This window comes from Parambassis ranga, chromosome 7 (assembly GCF_900634625.1).
Source record: "Parambassis ranga chromosome 7, fParRan2.1, whole genome shotgun sequence".
In the NCBI taxonomy this organism is placed as follows: Eukaryota; Metazoa; Chordata; class Actinopteri; family Ambassidae; genus Parambassis; species Parambassis ranga.
Genome location: NC_041028.1, coordinates 21,984,230 through 22,009,497, shown reverse-complemented (window position 1 = coordinate 22,009,497; position 25,268 = coordinate 21,984,230). Strand labels below are relative to the sequence as shown.

The following is a 25,268-nucleotide window of genomic DNA, read 5'->3' as shown; positions in this document are numbered from 1 at the left end:
CGCTGTGTAGTCAGAAACGGCTTATAATGCAGCTGCAAAAGCCGCGGCGTGTGTGTCTGAGTGCACGCACGCGCCATCAAAGCGAGCGAGTGGGCTGCTCTTTTTTAGTTGGCTCATGAAATCATTTAAAATCGGCCTGCTGCACACAAACACACACACACACACACCCCTAGCCGTTTGATGTGTAATGAGAGAAACCATTAGCAGTAAAAATGGGCTCTCCCCGCCCTACTGCTCAGCAGATCTCAGTCAGAGCCACAGTTACATGTCTATTTATACATTCACTCCTCTTTGGATTTTCTTCTGCTCTAACAGGGGACAGTTTGTGCAGCTCACAGTTGAAAAGGCTGCATTCCTCCTGCCCTTCCCCTGTCCCCGTGTCTTCTTCTGCTTCTTCTGCTGCTGCTTCTCTACCTCCGTCTCCTGTTCCCATCCCCCTCCTCTCTGGCTGTCTCCTCCCTCTCTATACCCTTCCCCCAGCTCTTTCCTGCTCTGTGCCTCCCTCCCTCCTCCCTCTCATCAGGCTATATGCAGCAAGGCACAAATTCATCGGGGGAGAGAAGCAGAGCTGGAGATACGGGGGGATAAATAGGAGAGACAGTGAATAAGAGAAAAAGAGGATGAGCCAGATAGGAAGTGTGTGTGAGAGAGGTAGAGGTAAAGGGGAGGGATGTTGGGAGAGCAGCGCCGAGGAGAAGGAGGAGGAGAAGGAGGAGCAGGAGGCGGGGGGGAGTCTTGCTCTCGCTACAGCGGCGATGGGCGTTCCTCTCCTCGGCTCCTGCGAGGTCAAAAGTTTACCGTGGTTTTAATTTCACCTTTCCGCAACCAATCAGAACGCGTCTCTGGCTGCTGGGGGAACTTTGACCCACACTGAGAATTTGACTGTAAAGATCTGAAAGTCGCCTCTTCTTCTCCACCGGCGCTCTCGGTTTTTATCCGTTTTTATGTTTTTTTTTTGGTTTGTAATTTATTCCCACCTTTTTTTCTCCCCACGCACCCCCCCCCCCCCTCCAAGTCCTAATCACAGAGGACAAAAGCAAAACACAACAACAGCAAAAAATAACAGTTGTTTTCAGGATAGTGAGAATAATACTTGGCTTTATTGTTTTTCTTCTGCTGCCCAAAACAAACCTTAAGACAGCATGTGGGTCGAAAACCACAAGATCAACAGCTTCTGATTGAGCATGCATACCACAGCTCTGAGTCCACAGTCCACGCTAACGCCACTCAATCAAAACAACATACATATACATAAATACTCACAGAGCAACAGCGGAGACACGCCCCGCACGAAGGACCCGTGTGTGTGTGTGTGTGTGTGCATGGCATGCCAGGAGTGTGTGTGTGTGTGTGTGTCTATGAAGGGGGAGGAGGTTGCAGTTAGATCATAGCATCAGAGAGGGGAGGGGCGGCTCTGCAAATAGAGCGAGCAGAGAGTCGTCATGACTGGTATGGCTTCGAGCCGCTTGTAAGCAGACTACGCTGGCTGTGTGTGTATTTTTATAGCTTCTCCATTCCTGTGTGTGTGTATTTGACTAATTACCAGCCACGGTCACTGAAGAAGCTCCATGTTGTCCTATTCTCCACACATCCACAGCACAACAGCCTCCACCCTGCTCCTCCATCCACCTGACTATTATACCCCGTTCACACTGGGGAAAAAAATGTGGCTTAAGCAGGATTCGGCCGCATCCAGATCAAACCAGATGTGTTTTTCTGAGCGTGAACACCTCAAATCCAGCTGTATCCAGTTTGATTTCAATCCGGATTGGCTCAAATGTGGCTCAGGTGTGAATGCAAATGTGGCGAGCGAATCCGCCTAGCGACATGCTACTTCCGGTTAGTGACATGCTACTTCCGGTTCACGGGGCGCAACATGGGACAAAAAACCGCATGCGCACACGCAGTCCTACTGTGGCGTGAACGGACTCTGTATATTACAAGGCACCATCTAGTGGTTTGGAGGACAGCAAACACGGATTGAGTGCGCACACAAGTGTGTGCTAGCCAGATTTGTCTGGGCTCAATCCTACTCTAGCTGGAATAACTTTCTCCAGTGTGAACGGGGCCTAAGATAATAAGGCACACATGTTCTCATGAGAGTGTGCAGATGAAGTGATGTGATGTGTACATCCACACCTCCACCTGCAGCCGACTCGTCTGCTGCTGCTGCTGATCTCCACCCAGAAATGAAAACACACAGTCAGCTGGATTTAAAATCCAGAGTTATTGTGCACTTCTACTTAACCAACAACAAAAGCCGCCAAGAGAAACAATGATTTAATCCTATTATCAAGTTTGTTCTTCTGTGCCAAAGAGCTCTATTAGTGTGTAAAAACGCATAAATGAGCCACGCCGTTATGCTGACAATTTCCTTCATTATGATGGCTCTGCAGTTTATTCTCAGTCAATCCCACATACACCCTCCTGAAGCCATAAATATTCAGAAGAACGCCAAATCTGCAGCTGAAAATAGTCCCAACAAATGAACTACTTACTCATGTTTACAGCATTTTTTAAATAAGAAAATCATAAATATGTATGTCTGTTGCATTGTTTTTAAAGCACGTCCTCAGTATGAACCTGAATGCAGCTGAGCCCATGAAGGAGACATCAGGCTGCAGGTGAATGTTTTTCCTTTTTTTTGTTGGCTTAGTTTTAACGGACAGCTTTTCTTTACTGCAGATGTGACTGGAAAGACTGGCAGCGTCTTTTCCTTGACCTTGACGAGGCAGTGGGCTGTTTTGATGTAAAAAATAAAAAAGTTGTGACATCAAAAAGAAGTCGGGGAAAGTAAAAAAAAAGTTACGTCCTGGGGGAAGGGGTGCAAATGACTGAAGAAGTGTGTTTTATCGAAGAAATATGCAGTTATACAAATGATTTATCCTTTGACACTACTAATAAAAAGCCAAATATATTCTGTTTCCAGTTAAAAACAGTGTGGACACAACAAAAACTATAACAACACAGACTCAGCTGAAGGAACTGTACTCGAGTTTTCCTCGTGCTACGTCAGAATTTCTAAGAAATGAAACTTTGTTATTAGTATTCGAAGGTGGAGCTGCAGTGCGAGATACCTGGAATCGAGTGTCTTATCGTGGCACTGTGGACACCGTCTAAGCATCGAGCTGCTGACTGTGGGAATTAGTGTACAACCTGCTCTACTGAGAACTTTAGAGGATTTAATCACTGTTGTCACTTAAATAAAGGCCAAAGACCAAAGGATCGACCTATAAAAGCCTGTGTAACAACGTGATGTTTTAACAACCTGAGTATTTTCTTAAAGGACACTTCAGGTCGAAGTATCAAAGTATCAAAAACCCACAGGTTGGTGGATCACTGCAGCCCCTCAGTACCTCCAGTCGAAGGAGCAACAGATTTTATTTGAGGTTTGTGAGAACTTTCTTAGCTGAAGGTAAGATGCTACATTAGAAATAACAAATCGGTAAAAAAAAAAAACATCCAGGATAAGCTTCTCTAACCTGACTGAGCTGCTGCTGCAGTAAAATGGCCTGTAACACCTTGCCTGAGGGAGAGAGAGGCCTGAATGTTACCCCAGGGTTTAAGGTTACACAGTTAATGGACTGTTTGAAAAACACTTGAAATTTAACAATGTCAACTGCATCTCCCACTCTTCCTCCCTCCTGTGGCACACAAAACAACCTTTCTCTCTCTGTCCTCCGTCCTGTCTGACTTCTTTATCTGTGTACTGTGAAGCAACGGAAAAAAAAATCAGCATCACCGATCCCTCAACTCTTACCCCAAGACCTCAGTGAATACAAACACCCCCCCCTTTTTTTTAGCTCTGGCTATACCTCTGTGATTGTGTGCAGCTGAAGTGTGTCAGGACAAAGGTTAAACACAGAACAGTCACAAATTAGTCCTGCTCAACATATGTGTGTGTTTCTGAGTAATGCGGTGTCAAAAGGACACTCGAGGCGTCTGTAAATACACAGCAGGCAGCAAGGAACTGAAACACACAACAAACATGGACGCTGATCCTGTTTCAACAACAAATTTTTTTTTTTTTTTTTAACACAAAACTCCAAAAGAATCTTTATCCCCGTCTTATCCGACGCCCTTGTCACATGTGAAGGGTCTGTATGTCTGAAACGGCGGCTCCATCCAAGGCTCCATCCAAGGATGTGTGACAGATGTGCTAAGATATTAGCTTTGTATGTAGAATAATGACACAATTATATGTGTCATTATTCTACATACAAAGCCATTCCCCACCCACCTTTGTAGTTGGACTGTTGCACTTTTATTGATGACGTCGGCCAATACAATCAAATGTTCGACTCATGGTCACTGTATGTGACCATGAGTCGTATCTGGCGGCTGCGTTATCGTAGTTTTGTTTCCACGAGGACGCGTTGGTGCCACCGTGCCTCCTGCACATGACTTACAGGTAAAAGGAGCCATTTGTTATGGATCCAGGGAGGTCTGCCAGCCTCAGCCAGTCTACTTAACAACTATATTGCTGAGATAGCAGTAAGGTAGACTCTGTGGGAGTCTCTACAGACAACAGCAGGGTCAGACAGAGGCTAAGGAGGCTAAATAAAGAGCGCTCATGAATGAATGTCTATAGCAACGTATACACACGGAGCTGCTGTACGTCCTACGCCACTCAGAAAGCAGAGGAATAATGTGCCGCAGCATTTTTTCACCCATATTTTTCTTTAACACAAACTTCCTGGATCATATTTCACCTTCTCACTGCATTTTTTTTTCTTTCAATGCACAGAGCTATTTTTGGTGTAAACGCCCACAAAGCACCTGAGCACACCTGGCCACCCTGTACTATCCCACACAGAGCAGAACACTTTGTTCTTCACTGGCCACAACCAAAGGTCACACTGAGACCGTCCTGCAGGTCAATTATTAATGCTTTCTCTGGGTGCAGCTCTGCTCCTCTTTCTCTTGCTTTGATTGTCGTTTTCTCACCCTCATCCTGTCATCCCCACCTCCTCCTCCTCCACCCTTTCTGTTCTCCCTCCCTCCTGTTCTCTAAGTGTAGTGTAGAGATGGTGTTATTTTTAGCCTTGTCAGATGGAGAGAGACATCGTGCTGGGCTAACACATACTCTCCACAAGGCCTTTCGCTGGAGACCTGTCACCAATGTGTGAGAGAAAACCGGTTCTCGGTAAACGTAAACTGTGCAACGTGCTTGTGTGTTTACTGTAGTATTGCATAAATACTACCAAACTGCTCTCTACCTGGTTGACAGGAAAGTCCACTTGGCAGCATACAAACTGTCAATGTAAAAAAAAGAAGAGCGTAGTTTCTGCTGTAGTTTGTACAGTGTGCAAAGCTGTATATACAGGTGTTACTGTTAGTCATGCTCACAGGGACAGCAGGACGTCCTCAAAGACTCTTATCTGAGTCATTTGTTGTGATTTCTTTAAAAAATTTATGTTAGAATAGTACAGAGAGAAATGATTAAAATTCATTCATGTGCAACAGGATGTCAGCTGGAGACACATTTTTGGGTGTATAAAAGAAACTGTTCATACTTTGATGACTTGCCTCCGATCAGTTTGATCTCAGGAGCACGAGAGGCTCTGAAGTTACTCTTCAATAAATTCCTGTACGTTACGAGCAGATTTGAGGAACTATATAAAAGGTGGGCAAACTCTAAGTGGTTCTGATATTCAACACCGAACTCCCAGCTCCCAGAGGTGAAGCTGAGGCAGGTGGATGACACCTATAGGGAGACACTTAGCAACGCGTGTCGCTCAGCTGTAACCTCTGAGTATTACTTGGCACCAGGAGCAATTGATCGCTGCCGCGATATATTCAATGTGTGAGGTCCCACTAAATGTGTGACGGCACATTTTCAGAAGCCTCCAAGATACACGCCGAGTCTATCTTGGCGTTCATTCGCGGCCACATCAATCTGCACTAACCAGACTGAGCAGATAGAAGTCAGAACCAAGAACAGCAGAGACAATCCGGTCGTTTTTTCAAAATAAAACACCACAATTGGACTCCAGCTGATGATAAAATACGTTTAAAGCCAAACATATTGTAGAGTTTCTGCCATAAACTCGTGTGTTGTCAGACAAAGTTTGAAACACAGCTGCAGCTCTGCACAAAGGAGCCCGCTGGGACCCCGGCCTGAGACTTAGTATGATCTAAACTGGTGCAATGTTTCAAAATTACGATGTAAAGTTGTACATGGGGGTCTATGGAGACTTCAACACTTTTGGAACCAGCCTCAAGTGGCCTATTGAGGGACTGCAGTTGCGGTCTTTCGACTCATTCATCTGGCTGACTATTAGCTAATTTGTCGGATGCGTACACACAGCGTGTGCAGGCCTAACAGAGAGGGACCACACCGGAATGAACGAGTCACGTCTGTCACTCTGTTTTCTATTCGATCAGCCACATCAACGTCAACAGCAGCTTAAACCTGCAGGCACGCCGAGGCCGCTCACCTGATGGTTACCCGAGTGGGCGGCTGAGTTCAACAGGAGATGATATTTCATCCTGGGCATCATGTCCAAAGCTGAACCGATGCAAAGAAGCACACACATGTACGCAGTAAAGAAAAGAAAACAGTTTTTTTATACTTCTAAAAATAAACAACAACAGCCTCTAAAAGAGGAAGACGAGAGGGACCGGAACCGTTGTCTCACATTGCATCAAATCAATATTTAAATTCTGGCCCCTTTCCCTCTACAGAGAGCATGCGAATGTCACTGCCTGTTTACTACAACTCGGATCCCGCAGGACTCATTGTGAGCGAGGGAGAAGAAAATGAGAGGGTGGGGGGGGTTTCAAGAGGAAAAGCTGATTCAACTAAAGACACTCCCTCCCCTCTGCCTGGGCCGGGGTATGAAGGGCTTCTTTCCATTTCCCAGCTTGGCAGAGACGCATGGATAAAAAGGTAGTAACTGTGCTTAAGTCCCCGTCCACAGCAGAATGTGAACATCAGCAGTTTGACTGAAGCTTGACTGAAACCTCTGTGCACATCATGTGAGGGCCTTCAGGTTCTTCTTAGTCACACGTTTCTAACCAAACAGTTCTTAGGGACAAAATGATCAAACTGAGCTGCTGCATCACAACAACAATAACAGCGTGCCAATCAGACGCAGCCATGCTACACACCGAGGTGGGGGTAGCAGACCTTGGGAGTGCTTCTCCCTCCATCTCCCTATAGGTGAGTGATGCTGCTGCTGGTGACACTGGATAGAGGAACTGGTGGTGTGTATGTGTGTGCGTCTGTGTGTGTGTGTGAGATGGGAGTAGAGTGATATAGGAGGTGTGGCGGCGCAGGGGAAGGCAGGACCGGAGTGAATTAAGTTGAGGAGGTGGTCACGTAACAGTTGGGTTCAGAGAAAGTTGAAGCCACTCGCTTGCTGTGCTGCAGCTGGTAACATTTACCTCAACTCCTACCCCATAAATGTTTGTGTGTGTGTGTGTGTGTGTAGGCATGTAAAGCAGCTCTAAAGCACATAAACTAGGTCTGGGTTTTTACAATGGAAAATAAGTAAAAAAACAGAACTCCCCTTGTTAGGCGCGCGCACACACACACCTCTGAGGACCCCATTAACAAGCATCTATTACCTTTCAGTAAAAAGAAACGTGATGCTAACCCCCTCCTGGCCCACCAGCCGACCCTGTTCCTGTGTTTTTTTAAACAGTGATACGCACACATCTGCCCTTCACCATCACGTCACGGACCACAAAAAGCGACATGATTTTTCACCGCGGCCCTTGAAAATGCTGCTAAACTCTGCGTGCACCCTAGAGAAGGTAAAAAAAAACCAGAAGAAGAAACCTATCCTCCATGTTAGGCTCCAGCACATCAGCCTTCTTTTCTCACCTGCATGTGCTCAATAATTGTGTCACAAATTCTAGTTGTAAATCTGAAACCTCTGCAAGCAGCACTTTGTGTGATCACACTGTAATGATGCTAATAAGACCGCCCTCATTACAGTGTGAGCGCTGTGTGAGCATGCTGCCAGGCTAGCATTAGCCTTCAACTGGAAGCACAGCTGTCTTTGCCTCATCGAGTTACAATTCAGTAGGTATTCATCCCACACTGATATCATCTGACACAGATTGTGAAGATTTTATTAGACCCAATTTCGCACAGTGTGACATGCAATGAAGCTGCAAGATTGCCGCGATCACACACTGCACGGAGGGTTTTTATTGGACAATATGTGCTGTACTGAGTCTAGTCAGCGCCTGCAAACGTGCAGCAGAGCCCCCCCCACCCACCCCTTCACCAACCCCAGGGGAAGGGATGGGATGGTGGGGAGGGGAGATGGGAGGAGAAGAGAGAGGTGAGGAGGTGGAAGAAGCCCCAGGTAGCCTCACAGCAATGCACCACGAGAGAAAGGAAAAAAACACAAAGCGAAGCTCGGCTGCTCGCTCCTTCTCCAGCCACCGTACCCGCCGCTCTGTCTCCCACTGACCAGCTAAATATTTTATCAGCTGGCAAAAGAACCTACAAGCCCCAAGGCCAGGGGTTCTAGTTTTTTGCTTGTTTCTTTATTGTAGAAAGTAAGTGTGTGTGTGTGTGTGTGTGTATGAGGAGAGATGGAGGAAAGGCTGAGTTTGTTCACCGACCACGACGTCACTGAAGTGTTTTTGATTGGTCACTTTGAAGTAGTCCTCTCTCTCTCTCTCTCTCTCTCTCTCTCTCTCTCTCTCCGTGTGCATCCTATGTGCCGCACGCTGCTCGGTTCAGAACTGGATGAACGACCTTGAGCAGGCGCGCAGGGCTGTGTTGCCATGGCAACGAAGCCTCGCGCAACCAGTAACAGCTGGATGCAACAGCACTCCCTGAATTTTAGCGGGAGTCGCCACGTTAATAAAATGACTCTCCACGTCTCCTCCCCCCTCGTCTACACACACACACCCAATCATCTCTCACACACACACACACAGACCTGTGCTAACACAATGGAAAGGCATGCTCGTAAAAAAAAAAAATTACAGTTACTGTTTGATGTGAACTTTCAGTTTCCTGGCACCAGTTAATTTGATACAGTAAGAAAGAAACACTGAGGTGAGACTGAGGTGAAGCAGAGGGAAGAGAAAAGGAGACACGGAGAAATTAAAAGTGAGCCACAGGTGAAAAATAAAAAAACAAATAAAAAAACAGAACAGGGAGAAGCGCATCGAGATAGGCACTTGACATTCTTCTCACAGAAGAAATAGCTCTCAGAAAAATAAAGCGGCGGAGGACATGAGCTGCACTGAGGCATTCTGGGTGAAAGAAAAAAAAAAGAGGATACACTTGACAGTCCATCAGCTCATCCCCTTCTCACTCCTCCCGTCAGCTCACTCTTTCATCACAGACCAAAGCGAGCCGATGGATTAATTAATGCCTGACATAACTCCTAAAGTATAAAACTGTTTACACGTTATCAAGCTAAGGCGGATCAATAATGATTATTTTCTGAGCTACAGTGGACCCTGCACATGGTGGCAAACATGGCCTTAAGTTGATCAATGTGTCATTAGAATAATGCACACTATAACATGTGGAAAAAACTGGTTGCTCCCTGTAATAAATGGTCATTTCACACATTTCCTGCCACCACTACCAGTAAAAAAAAATAAAAAAACTGCAGTAAAGTCCACTTTCACACTTCTACAACAATGCAAAAATAAAAGCAGGGAGCAGGAGAGTTGCATATGTTCAATATTACACAAAACATCTTGGAAATGGAACTACATTTACCAAAGTGCAGCAGTGTGAAACCCACATATTTATGCTCCTGTGTCACATCCGGTTCGCGCCTGCCACAAGTCTCACTTTCACATGAAGTTCTCACAGCGACTCCGTCCTGCAGGACAACCCAGACTTACAGCTTCCACTCAACCGGCATCTTCCTCCATAATTTAATTTATAGTGACATTTCTTCCACGAAGTGTTTCACTTCATATTTCTCTAAAATGACACAAACCAATAAAAATGCAAATCCATGCAGAGAACACTTATTTACACTTTGGTCAATTTTCTCCATTCTTAATAATTATTTGGCGAAACGACTTAAGTGTCATCTCTCTGTGAGTCCATCAGTGAGAATTTTTTTGGTCAGTTTTCGTACACATGGGTGTGTTTTGTGGAAAAACTCTTTTCCTGAAGGAGCAGTTTTGAAATGCAGAGTGATGGCTTCACTGTTTTGGCACAGCCCAACTCCACCTCCACCATCTACTACTACTTTTTATTTCCTCCTGGGTGAGGCGACTTCTGTAACGCACTTCCTTACTCTGCTCTGTAACTCCCAGTCATTCCAAAAGCACAAACTGAAGTGAGCAGCAGAATGCCAGCAATCTAAAAAGGCCGTAAAACCTCATGTAGAATGTTGCACATTATTGACATATTGTGATAGCTGCTGACTCCATCATTTGGAACCTCTGGGGCCTGTGGGAAAACGTAAAAAGCTGCAGCTCCCCTCGCAGCCTCTGGGGGCAGGCTTTAAAACCTACATGTTAAAATGTCACAGCAGAAACACACACATTTACAGCCTGGTACAAAGAAACTTGGTATGAATCATTATGAAACTGATGATATTTTGCATAAGTAAGTGTGAGGCTGGTTTGAGTGAAAGATGGATGCACATAAAAATGAGAAGCCGTTTCTATGACTGCCCACCCGCTGGTGCTCCACCTCTTTTCCTGTATTAAAACCATATCTAGTAAATAACTATGGACAAAGGTTCAAACATCGGTTACTGAAGCATCGTTTTGAGTCTCTGTGGGAGCAGCGTCACAGTCTGCCTAAACTCCAAATACAGGCAAAGAGGCGGCGCACGAGTGCAGCCGACGTGGACGGGCAATTGCAAAAAAAGGGGGCACTCTCCTGTCACTCAAAGGTGGTCATGCATCACTTTAAAGCCTAATATAACTAAAACAAGCAAGTTATTAGAATAACACGTTTATTTCTGCTGTAAAGTTGAACATTCTAGCAGGACTGACTCACTTTTAGAGCCAGTCCCTAGAGGCTGGGAGGTGAACTGCAACACTTCCACATGGACAGACATGTGTGGCAGGTGGATGGAGAAGCATCCGGTGTCTCTCAGCCAAAGCTAACAACAAACCACATTATTAATGAACTAAAGTAAAATTAAACTGAAACTACATTTTTACAAAAAAATATGAATTAAAACTCACATGCTGCCAACATGGCGATCACCAAAAACTCAAAGGACTCAAAACAGCATGCATACGAACCAAAGTAAGGTTCTCCACATTTATCTTACAGAATGAGTTTGTTTTGCTTTTCATTGTAACGCTAATGTAGTCCTTTCCCTGACTGCTGTGACATCACTCACAGTTATTATCACATATACTTTCTATGCAATATTAATCTGCTACTACATCCACATTCTCCACTCCTTACTGATCCCCAACACTCTCTGTCCACATATCTTCTAATGTATTCATTACAGTGTTATTTTTTAGAGTTCTACATAAAATTAACACTTTTGGTTTTTGTGGCTGATTTTTCATTTGTAACACCTACTAAGAAGTGCATAAGATCAACTGCAAAACCTGCTCCTTAAAAGTCATATTTGAGTGTTTTGTTTGACTTTAGTGTCGAGGTGTTTTGTGAAAAGAGTCTGCAGGTGGTGTAGACAGTGAGAGACTATGGCTCTTTGTCACTACCACTTCTTCCTGTATTGTCTTGATTCATGAAAGCCCGACAGCTTCCTGTACAACCAGCAGAGCATTGACTCCAGTGCACACTTATATATGCACACACACACACACACACACAACTGCTGACAATAAGATCAGGAGCACGTCAAAGGGAAATAAACAAAGGGAGTTAGAGTTGTATCATCTGAAGTATAAATCATTTGTCTGAGTGAAAGGAGTACTTCTGATGATAGAGACAGAAGAATCAACAAGTCATTAATATCATCTTCAACACTTAACATCTCTAATGTTAAATAAATGGAACGGGAGGCTTTCAAAGCCGCACGATGAAGGACTTTCATTGACAGCTAAGTGCCTTGAAAGCAGCCAAGATGTTTTTTTTAACAGGATGTGGGTGGTATTTCTGGTTTCAAACTGTTAGCTGTACCATAAAATGGAGCTCATTTGGGTGTCAAAGCTAAAGCCAACGCATAAATCCTCCGCCTATCTCCGATTCATTATCAAAGGAGCAGCAGCAAAACGTGTCTCTTGACTAAACTTAACAGCCAGAGAGGAACGGCGGCTCCATAGGAGGAGAGTCATAAATGTTAGCAAGCATGGACTTGATGGAACCTGGATCATATGTGTAACTCATCAGAACGCTGATGTTTGTCCTGAGAGGACTGACGAAGGGACACTCATGGCTGGATGTCAAACCTCTAACCTGAATATTCTGGTGTCTGTAGTACCAAACATAACAGACGAACCCACCACACCGGTCACTTTTTAAGGCAAACATTGTGACTCCGCTCTTACTAACTTGGACCTGATGACATTTCCATATCGCTCTGTAAAATCTGAACAGCTTGCAGTTTCATTTATGGATAACACAACCAGGACTGAAGTCCAGACCTCAGCAGACTTCTGAGGATCCGTGCCACCTTTTTTTTTTTTTTTTGGACAAACATGGACTTTGATGATAGGGACGTTGCATTCAGGACGGATGAGGACAGTGTGTGCAAGAGAGAGTTAGAACAACTTTGCATATCTGGCAAATAGTGCACACGTCACCCACTGCTGTGGGTCTGCCTATATGTGGCCATCATAGACTTTTGGTTTCTGGTGCTAATCCTGGTTAATGCATGCCATATTTTGCATTTTATTGTGGGATCTTTTCCCTCCAAAAGTCAAAACCTAGAAGCAGAAGTGTAAAGATTCATTAATGAAATTGTGCTTATCTGCTGCAACATAAGCAGCCCGGCTAGCTGCTGCATGCATTACAGATTACATTGTGATTTTAATTAAGCTCATATTTTTCTTTATCACACTCATGTTACTAGATGATTGACATAAGCAGACAGTGCTTACATTTATTTTCGTATCAAAACTCTTTTGCTAAAATAACTGCACAGATATCCACTGCTGGACTGGAGATGCTTACAGGGTCCCCCCTCCTCCTCCTCCTCCATATGAGTGAAATCAATGAGAACTGGCAAAGATTAATTCCTGTTTAACACGTCCTGACACATCAGAGAGGGGCCCCAACAACAACAGGACAACAGTTCAGCTCACGCTGCAGCTAGCTGGGGGAGGCAGGGGACACTGAGCGAGACATACCACAGAGAGAGAGGGAGAGAGAGAGAGAGAGGGGGGGAGAGCACGGCAAAGAATGTCAACCATCTGAGTCAGGAAACTTCCTGATTCCACAGAGGAGGTGAACAAACCAGAAATAACCGAGCCGAGTCAAAGAAGGCAAGAAAACAGGACTGAACAAAGACCATGGTGGACACAAAGAGACACACACACACACACACACAAAGCCAGGTAGAATTCCAGCACCTGAGCCCCTCCCCTTTCTGAACACACCCCCCTCCCTCTTCCTGCTCATCCACACACACACACACACACACACACACACACACACACACAGATCTTCCCAGACTGGTGTGTGAGGTCCTGCCTCCCTCCCGCTCAGCCTCATGAGCCCTGCCCCCAGCGCCTGACCCAGTCACCAGCATCCCCTGCTAACCTCTGTCCCCTTTTTTCCCATTCAGCAAACATAATGCATCACTGTCACCCTCCTCCTCTTCATGCAGGCATTCATCCCCCCATATATTATAAAAAAAAAACCCACAGGGTCCGAGCTGCTTGCTGTCCGATTCCTTGTCGGCGTGTGTGCGGCTGCACGTGTGCCACAGAGTCGACTGTAAATCTGTCAGGAGAAGGGTCGAGACGAGGGCCGCTCGCCGCCACACTCCTGCACTTGGCCAACAATCATGGAGGCACAGCCGAAACAATGAAGAAGAATCCCCAATGATGCTAATATTCAACTGACAAAGAGCTTGCCAGATAAACCAGAAGACCGCGCTCAGGTTTTCACCTCACACCTTTGAAGGAAACGACTTAATCTCACTAACTCTCACCTTTTTAAACATCTAGTGCCCTTTAGTGTAAACCTACGGGTACAACAACAGCAAACACTTCCAGCTGGTGCACAAAACAAGTTTAAAAAGACAATGTTTCTATTGTGACTCAAGCTGGACTGTGGACGTCCCCACACGTCTTTATTTGTCCCTCAAACATGGACGCCTTTTTTTTCCATAAATAGTAACAGATTTTAATCTAAATTTAGACCTGGACTTGAGAGTAATTAACAAACGCCTCGCGCACAGATCTCTCACCTGCAGTCCAAACCTATCAGCCTCACTTCCATTCAACTCCTGTTTACACACACTGACGAGCAGGCTGCTGTTATCCAGTGTGAGCCGGTGCTGCTGGAGTTGGGGGGGCTTTGGTGTCATGCTCAAGGACACTGTGCTTTTTCAATGTGCATCCACACATTCATTCACACACACACACACACACACATACACATACAGGCTGGCTGTTTGTTTCAGTGTGGTGGTGGTGGTGGTGGTGTAGTGGGGGGGATCAGGGATCAACCCGTGGACCTTCAGAGTTGCAGGGCAGCGTGTGCGCACAGGGCCGCGCTGCTGCCCCCTGCAGATGCACACTGGGACACGTTATGGAAGCAAATGACAGGAGGGGTTATGAACTAGTGGAAAAACACACACACACACTATTCACACGTTCCCATCACACGTTTGAAGGAAATGCACGATACACTCACGTTGGAGGCGCACACAGCAGAAACAGGGTACTCGCGCTTGCAGGCTGGCTGCCTGGCTGGGAGGCTGGTTGACTGACAAGACATCACAGTCAACATCGTCTGCCTCCTGCCCTGCATGTTTGTTTGTTTGTTTGTTTGTTCTTCTAGTCACTGAACCATTAAAAACACATCTTCTTTTTAGACATCGGACAAACAGCTGAGCATGTTTTCTGCGCGCTCTGGATGAACAAACATTTCGGTCCAAATTCCCTCATGTTGCGACAGCGTCAGGCTCAGCTGATGTTTCCTGCCTGACTGTCGCGGGCAGTCAGCGGCAAAACTGTAAAACATCCAGCCTGTGTTGTGTGCTCAAGCGTGACTCTAAAGTGTCTGCTCTCCCTCTCTGTGTCTTTCCACAAAACTTCCACCATGTACTGTAACATATCTGATGGAAACACTTATGTGATCCAGCAGCCTGTGCGTAAACTGGTCAGTCCGTGCGACCAACTTATTAAACGTCTGATCCCTTTTTACGCACAAAGCATGACACCTTATCATCACTACGAGGGCACATCTTTACTGTCATGTATTAAAAGACCATGCACGGTGCCCTCCGCACCGTACCGATGCCAACATTATGTGTGTGTGTGTGTGTGTGTGTGCACTGCCGCTGGAAACACAAGTCAGTACATTTCCGTCCTCTACCAAAATGCAAAGCAAACATAAAGTGGACCGGCTGCAGGGCTGCACACACGCAGGACGCGCTTACCTTGTGGACGTTTCTCTCTCCGGAATCGATAATTTCTTCTTTACACCATTAACTCTCCGCCATCTTCGGCACTGTTTGTTTAAATGGGAAACACTCCCGAAGCCCTGAGAAGCCAGTTCTGTGTAAGTTGAGGTGGCGCGGTGGATTCTGGGTAGACGAGTTCAACTCTAAGCTCCGTTCTTCCTGGATGCCTCTTACGACCCGGATACGGACTACAGCCACCACCACCACCTCCTGTGTGGTGGTGGTGGAGGAGGAAGAGGAGGTGGAGGAGGTGGAGGAGGAGGAGATGGTGCGGGGAGCAGGCACCGTCTGTCTAGCAGCCTACAGACGGATGGAGAGATGATGCCACGGTGTGTGTTATCAGTTAACCTCCGCAAGCCACGAAAAAACAAACACTTGACTCACACACACATCAACAGACTTTTGTACAAAGCAGGTGAGAGAAAAGAGTCTGAACTTGAGAAGCACACTGTTGGTAAAATGCCTGATCGATACACAGAAGAGTGGATACATGTGAGTGTTGGGAGATGGAAGTAGTTCAAAAACTGTAAAAGGACCAAATGAATAAATTCATATCTTATTGAAAACTGTTCAGTATATTATTATATTTCAATATTTCAACACAGAAACACACACTACATGCAGACAAATAGCAAGGCAAGGCAAGGCGAGCTTTATTTATATAGCACCATTCGTACACAAGGCAATTCAGAGTGCTTTACATAAGATGAAATCACAGAATAAAAACATTTTAAAACATTAAATTAAGAAGGAAATTAAAATCATAAAAAGAATCAAATCATAAAAGACATCAAATAGAATCAGGGTGATTAAATGAGAAGAGTGCAGTCAAGTAATTAGGGGAACACTGCAGTAAACAAATGTGTTTTAGCAACAAATTAAAAAAAACACAAGCAACACAACACAAGCAAAAACTGTAAATACAATGCAAGTAACAATCAGAAAGTTTCCAGGGGACCCCAAAAAGTGGCGGCTGACAGGAAGTCACTTGTAAGTTTGTTTAAATTTTTTTATATCTTGGTCACATTATTATTTGTACTTAATATATTTATTTAATAATCAGACAGTGGGTCAGTTTTTGGGGGAAATATTTTTAGCAGCATGTCCGCAGTTCCTGAGTATTTGCTTTGTGGGTGTGAGGTCAATTCATTAATGGAAACTTTGCAAGAACACACTGTGATTTGCTGTGAAACTCTGGGATGGATTGGACTAAAAATCACTTCATTTATTCATTTATTCATTTATGACACACTCTATCTGTGCTGCCAGACATTACACGAGCCCTCTCCTTCTTTATTTTACTATTTCTGATCAAACTGTTTTATAAACTAGAAGATGTATATCTATCGCTTTGAATCTCTAAAACTGCTGCCCACAGGAGACATTACAAATATTTGATTTTTGGGGTGAAATATCCCTTTATGTACAGATCATATGACTCTCATGTGATGCAGTCATAAGCAGTATTATATTTCTATAAGTCCCAGAGTGAATTATTTAATGTGATCATGTGAACTTCGTCCTTTGTCTTTGTGTATGATGATATTTTGTGTCTGTATCCGTAACAGATTATTGCAGTGACTTGTAACCAGTGCTGAAATGTCACTTCACATCCTGCAGCCTTTTTTCTTTTTTAAAGGAAACGGCCTTCTGTGAACTGGGTTTGTTGTCGCTGGAGGGGCCGCGCGGCTCCTTCGGGCCACCTATCTCTTATAGATGAAGCCCATATGTGGGCTCCATATTGCGAGCTGGCAGGGTTTAACCTGCAGCGGTGACGTCGGAGCCGGGTGGCCTCTGAACTGGGACAACGCAGTGAACCCTGGACACGCTGCCAAGATTTTAGGGAAGCTAGGGATGGATAGCGGCCGAAAACTCCGTCGCCATGGTGATACCAGACAGACAGGATAACAGATAGATGGATAGAAACATGATGATGGAGATGGTGGAATTTAGTTTAAAGCAGGTCAAGAGATCACAGTTAATGATAAATGGAGACTATTGCCAGACACACACACACACTAATGGAGGAGGAGAGAAAATGTGGATCATAGACGGAGAGAAAATACGGTAGAAGAACAGTTTGACTAAGAAAATGTTGAAATAGGCGAGTTGGGAAGGTTTAAAGCAATTAGCCTTGTGGGTCAGACATAATTCATCAGGCAAAACTGAAAGAGCCGCTAAGGAGACAGAAATGTGATTAGAATAGTGAGAGACGCTAAAAAAACGTTAAGATGAAGGATCTTTAGGGTTTAATTTAAATATATATTATATATATATATATATGTTTAGGATCATGTAGAAACATTCTTCTCATCACACAAAACAGCTGCTGTGTGCTTCGTGTTAACCCAACACACATCCAGAGATAAGTCTCAGCCAAAGGATTTAGAGATGTTTAAGCCTCCTCTAAAATAAATTAGACTTGGAGCACATTTAAAGTCCACTGACAGACTGCGGTGATCCAGTAACTGTAAAAATCTAAATGTAGGTAAAAGACTGAGCATAGAGGAGATAAAACAACACATAAATGATGATATTATTACATGTACGCACTTCAGCGCATATATCTGCATACAGATCCCTTCTCTGTAGGAGCTGATGTGATTCACAGTGGCGGCGGCATCATTGTCAACATGGCGTCCACTCCTTCTCCATCAGGCTGACGGTGTCAAATCAGGTAAGTGGATGAGCTCGGATCCACACTCCTGAACGGCAGCTCTCTGTGGGCTGGAGCTTTGTCCGGTTTGTCCATGTAAGCCACCATGTTTTCGTTATCAGCATGGACCCTCTGGGACAGGCGTGATCTTAGTCTCTTTCTGCCATATTTGAATCCAACAGCCCACTTCTTCACCATGCCGTAAGAGGGTGCACCCTCCACTGCTCCTCATGGGCCTCCATAGTTAAAGAGCCCTTGATACTGAGGTAACGGACGACTGCATGGAAGTCGACTTGCTGCATAACCGCTCTCCTTCTACTCTGGGTGACAAATAATCAGCCCACATTACAGTTTAACTCCATTAAATCAGAGTCTCTTAGCTACAAATCCAGTCGGGGGATATTTTATCCAGCAGCAGGAGGAAACTTATGGCCTGTCTGAGGACAGGACCTTCAGAAATATAAATGTTGGCAGCAACATTTAGGCCAAAGCAGGCGAATCCACCTCTGTTGATGGTTTTTTGAATGTGGGACAGCTTTTGGAAGTGATTCCAGGCCTTTGCTTACAAATAATTTCACGAGGTGTATTTATTGAGCAGTTGAGAGCCTTCGAGAGCGGCTGCTAAAGCTCCTAAATGGATATTTCTTCATTGCATTTTAGAGTGAAACACTTGAATTCATTAGGTCTGTTCCTGATAGAGTGAAACAGTGGAGAATTGTTTTTCTATAGCCAGCTGGCTTCAGGTTGCAGTTCCACAATATTTAAAGCCACATTATTACGGTACTTACTGTCCATCATTTGAAAAAAAAAATAAAAAAATTGCCCGAGGCTAAAAGAAAATGGAAATAACACCAAATGAAACGTGAAGAAACACAGACACACAAACATGCCAGCAGTTGCACCTTGACACCAAAAACTGTGCCTTCACGATCCGACAATAAACAACAATTCATCTCTTATGGCCTGATATCAGTCTATTAGATGGGCGAAGCACAGACGGGAGATGATTGTGCTTTATTTAACAGCTTATGGATGTTTCCTCAGTGAGAATTTAAAGGACTGCAGAGACAGAGAGTTGTGGGAAGGTGAGAGGAGCAGGGAAGCTGTTTAAAATTCCAAACAGGTAGGGACGAGGCTTCAGGAGGGTAGTGGAACAGCTCCCAGCACACACACACACACACATACACACACAGATGTGAAGACGATGAGAGAAAAGAGGCAACCCACATGCAGAAAATACTGTTGGAATAACCTGTGGTGCTGAAACAATTAACAGAACGTTTTATTGGCAGCAACTTTGTGCAACATCGATTCATCAACGTCGGCTTTTACTGATTTCAGGACATTTGAACAGAAATATAATTGTAGGCTAATCTGCATTTCCTTGAAGGGCCACTAGAGGGTGACTCAACAAAGTGAGTCAATCCCTGTAGACCTCCATGTTAGGAGGACAATGTCTATATGATGTTTCTTTAAACGGACGTTCTGTCTTTGTTACAGAAAATCCTCTAGGATATACCATGAGGGACGGGGGCACTGGTCCGCTTCCTGGTTCTCCTGGTTCCATTCTAAAGATGTGCTCCTTGGGTTAACTTCAAATTGGCCCCTGTGATAGACGGACAACCTGTCCTGGGCGTACCGTGTTGATGGCTCCCAGTCCTCCGATGTCCTCCGTCTACAGTTAATAAAATGGATGGATGATGTCATGAGGGAAGACAGATGCAACCAGAACAAGCTTCCTCGGTTACCAGGGTGACGAGTCCTATGCATCAGATTGGTTGTCAAAAACAACCGCCACTGCTTTCCTAAAGAAAAAGTTTGAGATTTGCATCTGAAAGCCAGAGAGCTGGTGTGGAAAGAAGACACTGGAGACACACAGCCACCTTGGCTCTTTCAAAATAAGGAAAACGCTGTTTACAGTTGCCCGAAGGTGGATTTTAAGCCTCCGACAATGAGCTTCAGAAGATCATTACCTGAGTGTCTGTACGGCTGTGATTCCCCCACATATGTTTTATGAGACATATATGGAGAGGACGCTGCTGCACGTTCTGTAGGACCTGTGATAAACACAAAGACGCAAGGTTAAGAGGTGACCTTGCCTTAGATGAAGTGGGATTACTGCCACTCAGATATATGCAGCATATAATGTATTAAAATATATTCTAAAAGGATATACAAAGGTCACAAAAAATGGTTCAGTCCCATGTAGCCTTGTGAAATCTACCTCAGCATCATATGATGCAAAATCAATACAACATGATTGAACAGATAAAGCAAATTCAGGGGCGGTTGTTGAATCACCGGCTCGAGAGCCTTGAGGGACGATAAAGTTGCTGCATTCGAAAAACAAAACCAACAACAAGGCTGGAACGTGGTGTGTGTGTGTTTACCAACACAGAGCACAGGCTGGGTGTTACCAAGACAGACACTGATGATGAGACTACACGTGACCCTGTTAGTGCCGCCAGCTGGCCCATCGTGTGTGTGTGTGTGTGTGTGTGCATGAAGGTTTTCACGTTCCAGATGTGCAGCTTGTTGTTGCACAGCTGCACAGAAAACAGTGGAAACATTCCACACAGTGTATAGAGGACATGCATAAATCATATTCGTATCGCCTCTACATTTTTGTCGATTTCTCCGTTGCTCAATGTCAGTGCTTCAGGCAACAACACGTTCACGTGCTGCTGATGCCATCACTGTGAGCACCACCCCCCATGTTTTATTAATTGCAAAACTGTTGAGCAAAGACAACAATCTGCAATCAATCTGGGTTTTAAGAGCACACAGGGACAGATATTTGGAGTCTTAAGCACAAAATCCTGATTTCACATGCAGTTCAACATGTACTCTTATAATTTTCCCCTGCAGCCTTGGCGGCGTCGGAGCTTTTGGGGAACTTAAGGAGAGGTAAAAAAAAAAATCTTTTGGATAACGTGCTTTAAAAATGGACGGTGTCTTCATTCAGGCACACATCTGTTCCATAATATTGCCTACAGGCATATGTGAAATGAATGCATGCAAACTTCATATGCCTGTCTGTGCAGCATTTCCCTTTGCTACTGGCTGGTCTGGTTGGTGAACTTACTGTAGCCAAAGCTCTAAATGGCAGCCTGGGTGCATGCTGGTACTAGTCTCAGGAAAAAATCTCACCGGCTTGGTGCACAGTTTGTTGATGAAGATTCTCAGTCATCCAGGTCATAATAATATGTAGAGAGGTTGAAGCAAGGCGTGCACAGTCACACCTGTGATAGCCATTCACACAGTTAAAGAATACATTTGCATAAAGTTAAATTGATAATTTCTGCTAAAAATATGTAAAACATGGAAGATCCCGAAACTACCCTTCCTTGAATGACCCCTTAAGACTGACTAAACTCAACTTGAGTTTTACTTTTGGCATTAATGAACCTCCGTACACAAGCAGCGCTCTCTAAACGTGTTATTCTTTCACTTCCTATATGATTATTTCTTCTAAAACAGCACACAAAAGCTGGAATTTGAATAAGGTTGGACAAAAAGACATAAATGAGGAGTGACACCGGATAAAACATTTATTTTTTGTCTTTTGTTCGCTTGTCTTCCCTTCATCTCACTGTTGTCTGTGGCCTCTTTATTCCACCTTTCCTCTCCTTATCTAATTTGCATTGGTGGCACTGATAGGCCTCCCCTGCTCACACTCACACTCCTCGCTCTATTATTCTGCTTACCCCAACTGTAAATAATAGCACTAGTCTCATTTCACTTCACTATTTTGTCTTCTGCTTCCCACCCCTGCCCCTCAGATCCCTCCAGATGTTTCCGACCCTTTCCTCTCGCTGCTCTCTCTGTCCTTCATCGCTCTACACCTGTTATTTTTTTGTGTTTTTTTTGCTCACCTCACCCACTTTTCTCTCCTCTGCTCTCCCTATAATGAGGTCTTGAGCTTCTTAGATGTCCATGAAGCTTCATGGATCACTGCAAGCAAACCTGGGAGAGCAGCTGCTGCCCAGTTTGCTCATTTCAGATAATCAATGAAAATAACACTGAAGTACTACAATACTTCCAAGAGATTACACACACACACACACACACACACTCCTGTCCTGCTAATTGTTGGCTATTAGTCTGCAAGTCTGGGATTACATGTCTTATTAAATACAGAATTTCAAATGAGCTTCGTTAAATAAGAAAGTACTCCCATTTTAATGAAGCTAATTTATATGGAAATTACACATAATACTGACGATTCAGTGAGAGATTTATCCTCATTGGGTGAAGGGGAGGAAATAAGCAAAAAAAAAAAAAGGAGTGAGAGAGTGATGCTTTTTCTTAGTCGGACTCTGCCGGTAAAGTTTGCTTTTGAAGCACAGGGTTCAGGTCATTTGGGGCTGAGGATGCAGCCATCAGTGTGTGTGTGTGTGCGTGTGATGGAGAGTGTGTGCGTGAACTCCTGTCCTTGTGCTGACCCTGCAGAGCTCCAGCCTGCCTCTCTGGTTCCCACTGATCCATCATGCTGTCTGATTGCCAAGAGAAAAGCCATTAGTCTGAGACAACACAACACATTAGCAGTGAGCTGCAGGTGTCTCCTTCCTGTACTGCGCTCATTCTTCACCATCCATGCATGCAGATGTCATATTTATGGTGCCACAGCAGCTTAATAGTAGCGATTTGCTATCATTTAAAAATACAGCAGATATTTTAAGCTGGTTATTTTTAATCATTTGTTGTGCTACGTGCTGTGAGATAAGACAATGTTCCTCTTATTCTCACTGTAGCTGGTGATTTATTATTGCAGGTCTGTGTGCAGCTCTGCCCAAGCAGACTGCTTCTGTCCCTCAGGCAAAAAGCTCACCGTTGCCCCCTGGTGGTAATTAGCCAAAAAAGTACAATTTGGCTATCATATCTCCTGACACCATCCCCAATGGAGGGTGTAAATTAACAATGTTTAAAATGAAGTCGGTCCCCAAATATATCCTTAAGTGGAATATAATGAGGAGAAAGTGAGACAGGAATTCAAAAGTGAATCATTTTCTGTGTAGTTTGGAGCAAGGGGTTTCCATGGAGACTATATAAGAAAAAAAATATTTTCAACAACAATGCCTGTAATGAACAAAAAGCTTTATTCAAAACATGAAATAATAATAATAATAATAAAAAAAGTGACGAAGAAACATGATCACAAGAATTTGCATAAATATATACCATCAGAGCAGGAAAAAATATCGCAACATCTATAAACAAGCAGCAAAATAAAACCAAAAAAAAAAAATCTATCAAAACAAGGACAATGCAGAGTGAAATAACAGGGTACAAGAAGTCTCATGTTCAAATGTGTTAATGACTGTTGCCACCTAGAGGTTAATTCAGCACAGTCTATTTTTTGTTTAAATCCACCATAACAAAATGCACACAATTTGAAAATCGAGCAAATCCAATTTGTAATTTATTGAATAGAATAGAATGCATAAACAGCCCAACGTGAGCAGTGTTTTTGTGCATAATGCATACAATGAAAAAAAAAAAACAGAAAGAAAGAGAAAAGTGCATTCCTGTGGGATTATACAGGCTATTGTGTCTCAAAGCGAGGAGGGGAACTGGAGTGTGGCTCATGTTTCCGAGCGAGATTGTTACACACATCTGATGAGGTAGAAAAGCCTCCAGATGTTTGCTTAATGTTAGTGTCCCCCTGGAAGGAAGAAAAATAAACACCGTGCTGACCACTTTAAAGGACGTGAGGCTGTGTATCGTGAAACGTGTAGCGGTGAAAGCTGCAGTGTACGTCCGCAGCGTTAGTGTTACGTCCAGTTTGTGTTGCTCTAATAAGGCCATGAAGTTAAATAAAGTCAAAGTTTACACTCATACCACGATGTACACCCACACTAACGAGTTCAGCAAGCGTCATTCTTATATAAAAAACAATTCATAACATGGATGCAAAACAAATATTCACACGTGTACTGAACAACAGTGATTTGAACAGTTTTCCCTCTATAAAAATAGCTTAAAAATCTGACACATATTTTAGTACAGTGTAGGGTTAAGTCAGTTATTCTTTTATATCTTTTACATCTGAGACAGTTTAGTAACAGGCTGGTACATAAGTCCTCTGCTCTTCCTTCCCTCCTATGACACTGCCAGACACAGACGCAGGGCTATAAAGACCCAATAAGGAGCGCTAACAGGAGGGGGAAAAAAATGAACGGCATCGTCATCTCTTCCCTACTCCAGGCTCCCAACTCTGGTACTACAGTCTTTTCTGCACAGAGCTTCACATGCACAGTGGTTCAGTAGTTAGAGCAGGACCTGGGCCATGACAGACCGACCAACAGTACAATACGTGTGCTCCATAGCAATGTCAGGATCATTGAAAAGGTGAAGCAGCAAGGACGAAACATGCCACATTTGGCAAAGAGAGAGAGAGAGTCTTTCTCACACTCCGAGGGAGCAGAGACATTGAACACATATAGTAACCTATAGAACACACACCTATCCCCACAACTCAGGAGTTTTGTTTGTTTGTTTTTTTTTTTTTTACACACAGAAGCAAAACTGAGTCAGGCCAAAACCAAAGAGCCGGTATGATTGTGAAATACAACCTACAGGCAGGAGTCCATGAACAGATTGTCACATTTCATGCTCTGCACACAGGCAATAACTTCATTTTTTTTTTTAACGAGACAAGCAGTAAACATTGTTGTCACCATCATCATCACTCAGGCCCTGTTAATTCACACACACACACACACACACACACACACACACACACACACACACCGAGTAGGCAAAACAATACGGTAACACATGAGCACAGGCATACAAACACAGTCCCTCACAAACACAGCTCCCGTTGCACCATGGGATGGAACTTATAGTGTTAACCAGTGAGTAACTTGTCCCCTGATTCCCAAGAATACAAAAGCAAAGAGAAGGCAAACAGAACACAACACAAGTGGTGATATAAACCACCAACGTGATAAGGACACTTGAAGAAGGATTGTATTGTTTGGATTAACTAAATGCAGTTGCTATGTACCGCTGTTTGCTGGTTATAGCTTCTCAAAGCATATAAAATAACAACTATTTGTAGTATATGACAAAAATAAATAACTGAAACTTCTTGCAGC

General features: G+C 44.1%; 1 protein-coding gene across 4 annotated transcripts in view; it reads right to left on the bottom strand.

The window, feature by feature from the left end:
- The window catches only part of LOC114438266 (nuclear receptor coactivator 3-like), a 43,956-nt gene extending 28,334 nt beyond the window's left edge, over positions 1-15,622 (bottom strand). For 2 of the 4 annotated variants that reach the window (XM_028409486.1, XM_028409490.1), the window contains exon 1: positions 15,486-15,622. The gene's annotated coding sequence lies outside the window, so the exon portion shown is untranslated. Of the gene's footprint in view, positions 1-14,288; positions 14,388-14,737; positions 14,919-15,485 lie in introns of those variants that run through there. The other 2 variants (XM_028409488.1, XM_028409489.1) reach the window with 2 other exon arrangements.
- Positions 15,623-25,268: the final 9,646 nt, after the last annotated feature.